The sequence below is a fragment of the Rhinolophus ferrumequinum genome, chromosome 19, assembly GCF_004115265.2.
Source record: "Rhinolophus ferrumequinum isolate MPI-CBG mRhiFer1 chromosome 19, mRhiFer1_v1.p, whole genome shotgun sequence".
NCBI classification, from domain to species: domain Eukaryota; kingdom Metazoa; phylum Chordata; class Mammalia; order Chiroptera; family Rhinolophidae; genus Rhinolophus; species Rhinolophus ferrumequinum.
In genome coordinates this window covers 12,859,475-12,872,285 of record NC_046302.1, presented here as the reverse complement: position 1 = coordinate 12,872,285, position 12,811 = coordinate 12,859,475, and the positions used below count along the sequence as shown (strand labels likewise).

Genomic DNA, 12,811 nt, shown 5'->3' with positions numbered 1-12,811 from the left:
AAAAAGGGGAAGTTATCATGGACACCACAAAAATACAAAGGATCATGCAAGAATACAGTGAAGGGCTATATGCCACCAAATTCAATAACCTAGAAGAAATGGACAAGTTCTTAGAAACATATACCCATCCTAGGTTGAACCATGAAGAACTGGAAAATCTAAACAGACTGATCACTGGTAAAGAAATTGAATCAGTCATCCAAAACCTTCCCAAAAGCAAAAGTCCTGGACCAGATGGCTTCACTAGTGAATTCTACCAAACCTTCAAAGAGGATCTAATACCAATCCTGCTCAAACTCTTCCAAAAAATTGAAGAAGAGACAGTACTCCCTAACTCATTTCATGAGGCCAACATTACCCTGATACCAAAACCTGGTAAGGACAACACAAAAAAGAAAACTACAGACCAATATCTCTGATGAATACAGATGCAAAAATCCTAAACAAAATTCTACAAAATCGAATTCAACAATGCATTAAAAAGATTATTCATCACGACCAAGTGGGGTTCCATCCCCGGGACACAAGGATGGTTCAACATCCGCAAATCCATCAATGTGATACATCACATAAACAAAATAAAGGACAAAAATCATATGATTTTATCAATTGATGCAGAAAAAGCATTTGACAAGATACAATATCCATTTATGATTAAAACACTTAATAAAACAGGTATACAAGGAAAATACCTTAACATAATAAAGGCCATATATGACAAACCCTCAGCTAATCTCATAATTAATGGTGAAAAACTGAAGCCCTTTGCTCTACGTTCAGGAACACGACAGAGCTGTCCCCTATCACCTCTGCATTTCAACATAGTGTTGGAAGTCCTTGCCAGAGCAATCAGGCAAGAGAAAGAAATTAAAGGAATCCAAATTGGGAATGAAGAAGTTAAATTATCACTCTCTGCAGATGACATGAGGCTATATATAGAAAACCCTAAAGACGCCACCAAAAAGCTATTAGAAATAATCAACGAATACAGTCAACTTGCTGGCTACAAAATCAATGTACATAATTCTATTGCATTCCTATATACTAACAATGAAATCTCAGAAAAAGAAATTAAAAAAAAACACTTCCTTTTGTAATTGCAGCAAAAAGAATAAAATACCTAGGAATAAACGTAATCAAGGATGTGAAAGACCCATATGCTGAAAACTATGAGACATTTTTAAAAGAAATTGAAGAAGAGTCAAAGAAATGCAAAGACGTTCCTTGCTCATGGATTGGAAGAATCAACATAGTTAAAATGGCCATAATACCCAAAGCAATTACAGATTTAATGCAATCCCATCGAAATCTCATGGCATTTTTTAAAGAAATAGATAAAAAAATCATCAGGTTTGTTTGGAACCACAAAAGACCCCGAATAGCCAAAGCAATCTTAAGAAAAAAGAACAATGCTGGAGGTATCACACTTCCTGACTTTAGCTTGTACTACAGGGCTACAATAATCAAAACAGCATGGCACTGGCAGAAAAAATAGAATTGAGAACCCAGAAATAAAACCACATAAATATGGACAGATAATTTTTGACAAAGAAGCTAAAAACATACAATGGAGAAAAGACAGCCTCTTCAACAAATGGTGCTGGGAGAATTGGATAGCCACGTGCAAAAGAATGAAACTGGACTGCTATCTGTCACCATGTACCAAAATTAATTCAAAATGGATCAAAGACTTAAGCATAAGACCTGAAACAATAAACTGCATAGAAGAAAACATAGGTACTAAACTTATGGACCTTGGGTTCAAAGAGCATTTTATGAATTTGACTCCAAAGGCAAGGGAAGTAAAAGCTAAAATAAATGAATGGGACTATATCAAACTTAAAAGCTTCTGCACAACAAAAGAAACCATCGACAAAATAAAGAGGCAACCAACTGAATGGGAGAAGATTTTTGCAAACATTGCCTCCAATAAGGGGCTAATATCCAAAATATACAAGGAATTCATGCAACTCAACAACAACAAAACAACCCAGTTGAAAAATGGGCAGACAACCTGAAGACACATTTCTCCAAAGAGGACATACAAATGGCAAATAGACATATGAAAGATGCTCAACATCACTAATCATCAGAGAAATAAAAACCACAATGAGATATCACCTCACCCCAGTTAGAATGGCTATCATCAACAAGACAAATAGTAACAAGTGTTGGAGAGGCTGTGGAGAAAAAGGAACCCTCATCCACTGTTGGTGGGAATGCAGACTGGTGCAGCCGTTATGGAAGGCAGTGTGGAGGTTTCCTCAAAAAATTACGAATAGAATTACCATATGACCCAGCAATCCCTCTCCTGGGTATCTACCCAAAAAATCTGAGAACATTTATACATAAAAACACGTGTGCTCCAATGTTCATTTCAGGTTTGTTTATGGTGGCCAAGACATGGAAACAACCAAAATTTCCTTCAATAGATGAATGGATAAAGAAGTTGTGGTATATATACACAAGGAATACTATTCGGCGGTTAGAAAAGATGAAATAGGACCATTTATGATAACATCGATGGATCTTGAGAGTATAATGCTCAGCAAAATAAGTCAGACAGAAAAAGCAGAGAACCATAAGATTTCACTGACATGTGGTATATAAACGAAAAACAACAATAGAACAAAACAAACAAATGAGAAACAAAAACTCATAGACACAGACAATAGTTTAGTGGTTACCAGAGGGTAAGGGGGTTGGGGGGTGGGAGATGAGGGTAAAGGGAATCAAATATATGGTGATGGAAGGAGAACTGACTCTGGGTGGTGAACACACAATGGGATTTATAGATGATGTAATACAGAATTACACACCTGAAATCTATGTAATTTTACTAACAATTGTCACCCAATAAATTTAAAAACATGGGTTTTTGTTCACTTTAAATGGGTGAATTATATAATATGTGGATTATATCTCAATGAAACTGTTAAAATATATCGGTGCTGTAAATTTTATTTGGGAATTCCTCTGAAATTGGCAGTAGAACAGAGGAAATTAGGTTTTGAAGTTTGCAACTTGGGGAACTCATTCCATCTGAACGGTTTCTATTACTTAATTAATTGAAGGGTGGCTTCTCTTCAAGGCTTTCAGTTATTCATGTATGCCTGGTTATTGCTATATCCTAGGCACTGGGAATACACACACGAAAAAGAAAATGCTTGCTCTCAAGCTCACCAAATAATGAGGGGGAGAGAATTACATACAATAAGTATGTAATCAATACTTATTCCATAGAAATATGGAATCAATGCAATGAGAGCACAACGTAGAAGACCTCACCATCTGTGAGTATATTTGGAGATGGGCATAAAGATGAAGGAGATCGAGGTGCTTCTTTGAAGGGTGAACTGGAGTTTATCAAGTAGTCAAGAGAAAAGAGATACAACAGAAGTAGATGGTAGAGAAGAGGGAAGAGTCAACGATGATTTTTTTGTCAAAGAACTTTATTTTTGGTTTCTTTTTAGACAAAGCTCTTAAAAGAATCAGAGATGAAAGCTCATACACAAATCACATTTTTCCCTCAAAAAAAAAATTACAGATTCAGTAATTTTAAAAAATCAGTTTTTTGAGACTGAAGAATGAGTAATGTAGCTGGAAAAATGCTGCTGGGGTTTTTCTGGTCTACGCATATCACAGAATGTCCTAAATCAATTAGAGGCATGCTGCCTATCTCAGCAGCTTTATTTCCCACCGTTAGAAAAAGATTCTTGTTTAATGGAACATGCTTATTTCAGAAAATTGGCAGTAACTAGCTTTGAAGGAAGGTTGGTTAAGCTGGAGTCATAGTTGGAAGCACGGCTCCCTCCTGCCTGCCCCAGTAACTGGACATAGAAGCACACATCCCAAAAGTGCTGGCTCAGTGACTGACTCATGTCTTCACCAGCCAGACATCATTGTGATGTCCATGGCGCTTCACCAGAGGGTCATACCCAGTGCAGAAGTAGATGTCAGTCTGGTAGATTGCTGTGCCCTCCAGGGCAGTGAGCAGCTGGGCAGTTGGAGCTATACGAGAGTATAGCAGCTTCCTTGGCATAACCCCTGAACTGCATGGAATAGATAGTGATGCTGTCCCTCTCATCCATCTTAATGCTCTCATCCCTGGGAACTGGCAGGTTGCTCTGAAACTAGTTTGGAATCTGGAACCAGCCTCTCAGTTTCCTCTTTAGAGAGCCGTCTTCACTGGGGAACACGGCAAAGAAAACAGGAACTGTCATCCAGATCCCAATTCCTTTGTCATTGGTGCCTCCCACATACTTCGAGACTTTGGGCGTCTCTTCCTATACAGTCTCATGCACAGACTTATCTGTCATTGCTACTGTGGCAAACCTCCCACCTTCACAGCCCCTTCCCTTATTGGACACTTCTTGCCTCCACTGCTCAGGACCTGCCAAGTCCATGTCTCTATGCTTCCGAACAGCGAATTCCTGATCATGCCCAACGTGATGTGGTCGCATTGCTCTAGATGTACTAGTGGACGCGGGGTGCAGGGACAGCTGGGGCAACTGGGAGTTACCGGGGTGACCGGCACTGGCAGCAAGAAAGGGGCAAAGGTAATTTTTATTCCTTAAATTCTTATGGACTTCAAGGACTGTTGATCTCAGATTGATCCGTGGGAAGGACAAAGTGGTATAGTTAACTATAAAGAGTGATTTTACTAACCATGTTCATAAAGCCCCCGTTTGGTCGTAAAATTGAAGGTTTTTTTTTTTACCTTCTACCTTATTTTACTGACAAGGTTTGTACTCTATGAAATATCATGGTAGTTGTTTTCCAGATCCATAAGTTTTATGGAGAGTACCTTTGAGACAGAAAAGAAATCTGAGTTGGAATCCCTTCCTTATTACTTGATAGCTACATGCTCTGTGTGATCCTTGGCTTTCTGTAAATTGCATGAAAACGACAATAGTAACTGATGTGGTTCTGTAAAGATGAAAGGAGATAAAGCATATAAAGTACTTCCCATATAGAACTTCAATACATGGTAGCTAGTATTGTTATATATTTGATAATTACATTTTCTTCTACTGAATGGATAAAAATGTTTTAATTTCTACAGAATATTTTAATCTCAAAGCTTTTCACCTCAGTGAGTATGACCTGGCTTGTTCAATAAATCTATTGTTTGCTGACAAATGTAATCAAGACATAAAAAGACACAAAATCAGTTCTCTGTTACAATAAAAATGCCAGACACAGGGACAAAAGGTTAAGGAAATGAAAACCTAATGGGTAAGGGAACTGAGTCATGTATGAATGAGAGGACAAGGTAAAGGCTGCTTATGAAACAGGCAGACAATCTAGTAAAGGAGGAGGGGCAGGCTGGACTCACAGGTCAAGTTCAGCAGCAGATAGAGTTGTCAGGCAACATTTAGGAGCCAGGAAGTTAGCAGAGTCTGAAACATATTAGCTGGTATTTATTTCCTAAGACTAAACAAGCACACTCTTTTGGGTCTGATCTCCAATAAAGAAGGTGTATTCTAACTTTCCATACCCTCAAAGACTGACTGTTTGATTTGCATAGTTAGAAGGATTTCCATTGTACAAATGAGATAGAATATATATATGTGTGTATCTGTGTGTACCTTCATACACACACTTGCATGCATTTACAAACATTTACACATATGTGACAATTATACATTATATGTATATTAAATGTACATCACAAATCTCTCCCAGAATTAAATAACCTAAGTAATAACTTTCCATGTGCAGCTGCTTTTACTGAGACCACTCCTACATGTGTCTCTATAGCATAAGTGGATGGAAAATGGCCAATTTCTTTCACAGTTCTTGAATGTTGGGTTTTGATGAATGCTGAAAAACACTGAACACTGAAAAGTGGAGAAAAGAAAAGCATCAGTTCCTACACTTGACTTTTCATCAAGCTTTGAATGGCTTTTCAAAAAGCTACTCCATGGAGGCAGGTAAAATACTTTTTAAAAATATCTAGATATATGGAGTGGAAAGCACCATTATTACTACTGGTACAAGTGCCTGCCTTTCCAAAGAATGGTCTTCATGTACAGATCCTCCTTTGTCCAGAAGCTTTCTTTCTAAAATAAATTAAAGGGCCATTCAATGTCTCTCTACTGAATAAAGATTATTATGTTCTCACAGTATGATTTTTCTATACCTACTTTTAAATTTGATTCTGAAAAGAAAATTCACTAATCATTTAGATGATTATTTTTGTAATTATTAAGCATTTGGCATGCCATTTCAAAAAAGAACATACTGTAAGTCCATTGGGTATGGATTCCATTAAACTTAATGCTGGGGATTATAACTCTTTTTATTATTATTATAACTTATTTATTGTTGCTGCCCAGTGAATTTAGACTAATAATTATAAGACTGTTTATGAGACATCAGGGAGAAATCTGATGTTAAAAGTAATAAAGAAGTTTTGGGTGCACTCATTTAAGTTGACTTTCTTGCACAGAATAATCTTCTGCTGTAATTCTAATTTTTTGTAACGTATTTAATAATTATTATTTTTGAAAAAAGTATTTTACATCAGTCTGTTTTGTCATAATCATATGCACTTTGTTTCACATATATCACTGACACCACATTAATGAATTGCTTTAGCCTCATTGCCAAAACAGGTCAGAGCCAGGGCAATTTTTAAAAATTAAACTAAAGCTTATATTTTCCAGGTGAGACTTGCAATGTAACTTCCAGCAATACTGGGTCTCACTTTGCTATTCCTTAGGTGCACTCTAATTTAAATTGCCATTTTCCAAAACATGTTAACTGGATTGATTTCCAACAAATATAATTACTGAGTGCTTTCTAGATAACGATACTTTGGAGAATACAGAAGAAACATCCATCTTCAAGGAGTATACAGTCCTCATGGGGAGAGGCTGTAGATTTAAACCTTTTTTCTTGACCAGTGGCCATCATTAAAAATAACTCTCTATTTGATAATAGAAAAATATCTTCAGAAAAGAATGACAGGACAAAGCCTACTTATCCTTAAACTATGTTCATTCAGTTACAATGTATTTAATTCTAATTCCTCTTTCTGTCAGCTGATATTTCTTGTTACTTTTAACCCTCTTCTGACTGCTGATATAAAAAGCTCATAAGCTACAACTGTTTATTTCTTTTAAAGCATAGAAACTTCTTTGGAGGGCAAAGCTACTATGGCACCTGTTATTCAGAATGCATGTGTGATGAATTTGCCAGGTACTTTACTACTTTATCTAATTGATTAATGATTACTCTTTGAGGTATAATTCTGTGCATTTAATAGATGAGGTAACAAGTCTTAGAGCTGCAAAGTGACATGCTTAAGACCTCATTTCCAGTTAACAACATACACAAGATCACAGGGCACAACAGCGTCAGACCCTGGCCCTGACCAACTCCATGTTCTATGGTCTTTACTAACTCATTTTACTTGTTTAAATCCTTGAAGATAATATAATATGATAAAATTAAAACTAATCAAGGGTCTCATGTATTCTGTACACTATTTACATTTTTGGCAATTTAAATGTAAAGAAATCCCTTTTCATTCAAGTGAATTGAACTGGATTTACAGAGGAAGTTTCATACAGCTGGGAGGGTTTGAAATTGAAAGAGGAAGGAGTTACACAATCTCCTACTGATATTTATGCCAAAAATTTTCTGTTGATCATCATTAATTATCAAGTTTGAATTCTTAAGTGTAAGTCTTTACAAAAGTTCTTCCACAATGAAGAAAACATGCAGGCAACTATAGACTAAGAAAGACAATTTTCTTTATTCAAATAAAAAGTGCTAAAATAATGTTTATAATTTTCTAACCAAAATATACGGCTGATTTTGCTCCCCACAGGCAAATTTGTAAACATCAATTTTGCATATAAACTGACATATAAGTTTACATATATATATGTGTGTGTATATATATATATTAATTCAAGTTTATTGGGGTGAAAATTGTTAATAAAGTTGAATAGATTTCAGGTGTACAATTCTGTATTACATCATCTATAAATCCCATTGTGTGTTCACCACCCAGAGTCAGTTCTCCTTCCTTCACCATATATTTGATCCCCCTTACCCTCATCTACCACCCCTCTCCCCACTTACCCTCTGGTAACCACTAAACTATTGTCTGTCTATGAGTTTTTGTTTCTCATTTGTTTGTCTTGTTCTTTTGTTATTTTCGGTTTACATACCACATATCAGTGAAATCATATCGTTCTCTGCTTTTTCTATCAGACTTATTGCGCTTAGCATTATACTCTCAAGATCCATCCATGTTGTCACAAATGTTCCCATATCATCTTTTCTTACGGCCGAATAGTATTCCATTGTGTATATATACCACAACTTCTTTATCCATTCATCTATCGAAGGACATTTTGGTTGTTTCCATATATTAGCCACCGTAAACAAAGCTGCAATCAACATTGGAGCACACATGTCTTTATGTATAAATGTTTTCAGATTTTTTGGGTAAATACCCAGGAGAGGGATTGCTGGGTCATATGGTAATTCTATTCGTAATTTTTTGAGGAACATCCACACTGCCTTCCATAACGGCTGCACCACTCTGCATTCCCACCAACAGTGGATGAGGGTTCCTTTTTCTCCACAGCCTCTCCAACACTTGTTACTATTTGTCTTGTTGATGATAGCCATTCTGACTGGGGTGAGGTGATATCTCATTGTGGTTTTTATTTGCATTTCTCTGATGATTAGTGATGTTGAGCATTTTTTCATATGTCTATTTGCAATTTGTATGTCCTCTTTGGAGAAATGTCTTTTCAGGTCTTCTGCCCATTTTTCAATTGGGTAGTTTGTTTTTCTGTTGTTGAGTTTCATGAGTTCCTTGTATATTTTGTCTATTAGCCCCTTATCGGAGGAACTGTTTGCAAAAATCTTCTCCCATTCAGTTGGTTTTGTCAATGGTTTCTTTTGCTGTGCAGAAGCTTTTAAGTTTGATATAGTCTCATTCATTTATTTTAGCTTTTACTTCCCTTGCCTTGGAGTCAAATTCATAAAATGCTCTTTGAACCCAAGGTCCATAAGTTTAGTACCTATGTTTTCTTCTATGCAGTTTATTGTTTCAGGTCTTATGCTTAAGTCTTTGATCCATTTTGAATTAATTTTGGTACATGGTGACAAATAGCAGTCCAGTTTCATTCTTTTGCACGTGGCTTTCCAATTCTGCCCACACCATTTGTTGAAGAGGCTGTCTTTTCTCCATTATATGTTTTTTGCTTCTTTGTCAAAAATTATCTGTCCATATTTATGTGGTTTTATTTCTGATTTCTCAGTTCTATTCCATTGGTCTACATGTCTGTTTTTCTGCCAATCCCATGCTGTTTTGATTATTGTTGCCCTGGAGTACAAGCTGAAGTCAGGAAGTGTGATACCCTGACTATTGTTGTTTTTTTCTTAAGATTGTTTTGGCTATTCAGGGTCTTTTGTGGATCCAAAGAAATCTGATGATTTTTTGTTCTATTTCTTTAAAAAATGCCATTGGGATTTTGATGGGGATTGTATTAAAAATGTATATTGCTCTCAGTAATATGGTCATTTTAACTATGTTGAATCTTCCAATCCATGAACATGGAATGTCTTTCCATTTCCTTGTGTCGTCTTCAATTTCTTTTAAAAATGTGTTGCAGTTTTCAGTATATAGGTCTTTCAACTCCTTGGTTAGATTATTCGTAGGTATTTTGTTCTTTTTGCTGCAACTGCAAAAGGATTTTTTTTTAAATTTCTTTTTCTGAGATTTCATTGTTAATATATAGGAATGCAATAGACTTTCGTACGTTGATTTTGTAGCCAGCAACTTGACTGTATTCGTTGATTATTTCTAATAGCTTTTTGGTGGAGTCTTTAGGGTTTTCTATATGTAGCCTCATGTCATCTGCAAAGAGTGACAATTTAACTTCTTCATTCCCAATTTGGATTGCTTTAATTTCTTTCTCTTGCCTGATTGCTCTGGCAAGGACTTCCAACACTATGTTGAAATGCAGAGGTGATAGGGGGACAGCCCTGTCGTGTTCCTGAACGTAGAGCAAAAGGCTTCAGTTTTTCACCATTAATTATGAGATTAGCTGAGGGCTTGTCATATATGGCCTTTATTATGTTAAGGTATTTTCCTTGTATACCTGTTTTATTAAGTGTTTTAATCATAAATGGATGTTGTATCTTGTCAGAAGCTTTTTCTGCATCAGTTGATAAAATCATATGATTTTTGTCCTTTATTTTGTTTATGTGATGTATCACATTGATGGATTTGCGAATGTCGAACCATCCTATTCCCCGGGGATGAACCCCACTTGGTCGTGATGAATAATCTTTTTAATGCATTGTTGTATTCTATTTGCTAGAATTTTGTTAAGGATTTTTAAGTCTGTATTCATGAAAGATATTGGTCTGTAGTTCTCTTTTTTTGTGTTGTCCTTACCAGGTTTTGGTATCAGGGTAACGTTGGCCTCATAAAATGAGTTAGGGAGTACTGATTCTTCTTCAATTTTTTGGAAGAGTTTGAGCAGGATTGGTGTTAGATCCTCTTTGAAGGTTTGGTAGAATTCACTAGTGAAGCCATCTGGTCCCGGACTTGTGCTTTTGGGATGGTTTTGGATGACTGATTCAATTTTGTTACTGGTGATCGGTCTGTTTAGATTTTCCAGTTCTTCATGGTTCATCCTAGGAAGGCTATATGTTTCTCAGAACTTGTCCATTTCTTCTAGGTTATTGAATTTGGTCGCATATAGTCCTTGATAGTATTCTTGGATGATCCTTTGCATTTCTGTGGCATCCGTGATAACGTCCACTTTTTCATTTCTGATTTTGTTTATTAGTGTCTTCTCTCTTTTTATTTTAGTGAGCCTAGCCAAAGGTATGTCAATTTTCTTAAACCTCTCATAGAACCAGTTCTTTGTCACATTAATTTTTTCTATTGTCTTTTTGTTTCCTATTTCATTTAGTTTTGCTCTGATTTTTATTATTTTGTTTCTTCTGCTGACCTTGGGTTTCATTTGTTCTTCTTTTTGTAGTTCTTTAAGGTGTAACGTGAAGTTATTTATTTGGAAGTTTTCTTGTTTCTTGAGATAGGCCTGTTATAATATAAATTTCCCTCTTAAAACTGCTTTCGCTGAATCCCACAAATTTTGGTAGGATGTATTTTCATTCTTATTTGTTTCTATGTATCTTTTTATCTCTCCTCTAATTTCTTCTTTGACCCAGTCATTTTTTAAAAGTATGTTGTTTAATCTCCATGTATTTGTGTTTTTTCCTGCTTTCTTTTTGCAGTTCATATCCAATTCCAAAGCCTTGTGATCAGAGAATATGCTTGGTATGATTTCAATCTTCTTAAATTTGCTGAGGTTGATTTTATGTCCCAATGTATTGTCTATCCTTGAGAATGTTCCATGTACACTAGGAAAAATTGTATAGTCTGATGTTTTAGGATGAAGTGCTCTATATATGTCAATTATGACCATTTCATCTAATCTGTCATTTGGGGCTGCTATTAGTTATTTATTTTCTGTTTGGATGATCTATCCACAGCTGTCAGTGATGTATTTAGGTCCCCTAGTATAATTGTGTTTTGGTCAATTTCTCCCTTTAGTTCTATTAGTAGTTGATTGGTATATTTTTGTGCTCCCTGATTTGGGGCCTCAACATTGATGACTGTTATGTCTTCTTGTTGTGTAGTCTCCTTTACCATTATGAAATGTCCATCTTGTCTCTTTTTACCTTTATTACCCTGAAGTCTGTTTCATCTGATATCAGTATAGCTACACCTGATTTTCTCTGGATACCATTTGCTTGGAGTGTCAATTTCCACCCTTTCACTTTGAGTCTATGCTTGTCCTTGTAGCTGAGATGTGTCTCTTGGAGACAGCATATGGTTGGGTTTAGTTTTTTGATCCAATCTGCTACTCTGTGCCTTTTTATTGGTGAGTTCAGTCTATTTACATTTAGGGTGATTATTGATATGTGAGGATTTACTATCATTCTATCTTTAGTTTTCTGGTAAGACTGTGTCTCCATTGTTTCTTTACAATGTTGTCGTCTATTATTTCTGTGTGGTGGTATTCTATGTCTCCCTCTGTTTCTTTTTTCATTACAATATATATTTCAGTTCTGGATTTTTTTTTTTTTTTTGAGTGGTTACCCTGAAATTCATGTAAAGGAAAGTTTGATATTTAGAGTATTCCATTTTCTTCAGCAGGCCTACTTTCTCCATTCCCATATTCCAGTTCATGTCTTTATTCTCCCCCTTTTTATATTTTGGTTGCCAGAAATTGTTCCTGTTGATGGTCGTCGAATAGCCTCCTTTAGTATTTCTTGTAGTGTAGGTCGTGTATTCGAAAATTCCCTCAGCTTCTGTATGTCTGGAAAGGTCTTTATTCCTCCTGCTGGGTATATTATTCTTAGCTTATAATTTCTCTCTTTCAGTTGTTTGAATATTTGGGTCCACTCCCTCCTGGCTTGTAGAGTTTCTGCTGAGAAATCTGATGATACTGTAATGGGCTTTCCTTTGTAGGTTACCATCTTCTTTTCCCTGGCTGCTTTGAGTATTCTCTCTTTGTTGTTGATTTTTGACAACTTCAATATAATGTGCTTTGGAAAAGGCATGTTGGGGTTGAGGTAATTTGGTGTTCTATTTGCTTCTTGGATTCGAGGATCCAGTTCTTTCCACAGGTTTGGGAAGTTCTCATTGACTATTTCTTTGAATATATTCTCTGTTCCCTTCTCTCTTTCTTCTCCTTCTGGTATGCCCATTATTCGTATACTGCTCTTTCTGATGGAGTCAGAAAGTTCTTGTAGAATTCTT

The 12,811-nt window shown here is 36.0% G+C and overlaps 1 pseudogene; it reads right to left on the bottom strand.

The window, feature by feature from the left end:
* Positions 1 to 3,877: 3,877 nt before the first annotated feature.
* LOC117038694 (heme-binding protein 1-like) overlaps positions 3,878 to 12,811 on the bottom strand; it is a 103,419-nt pseudogene continuing 94,485 nt past the window's right edge.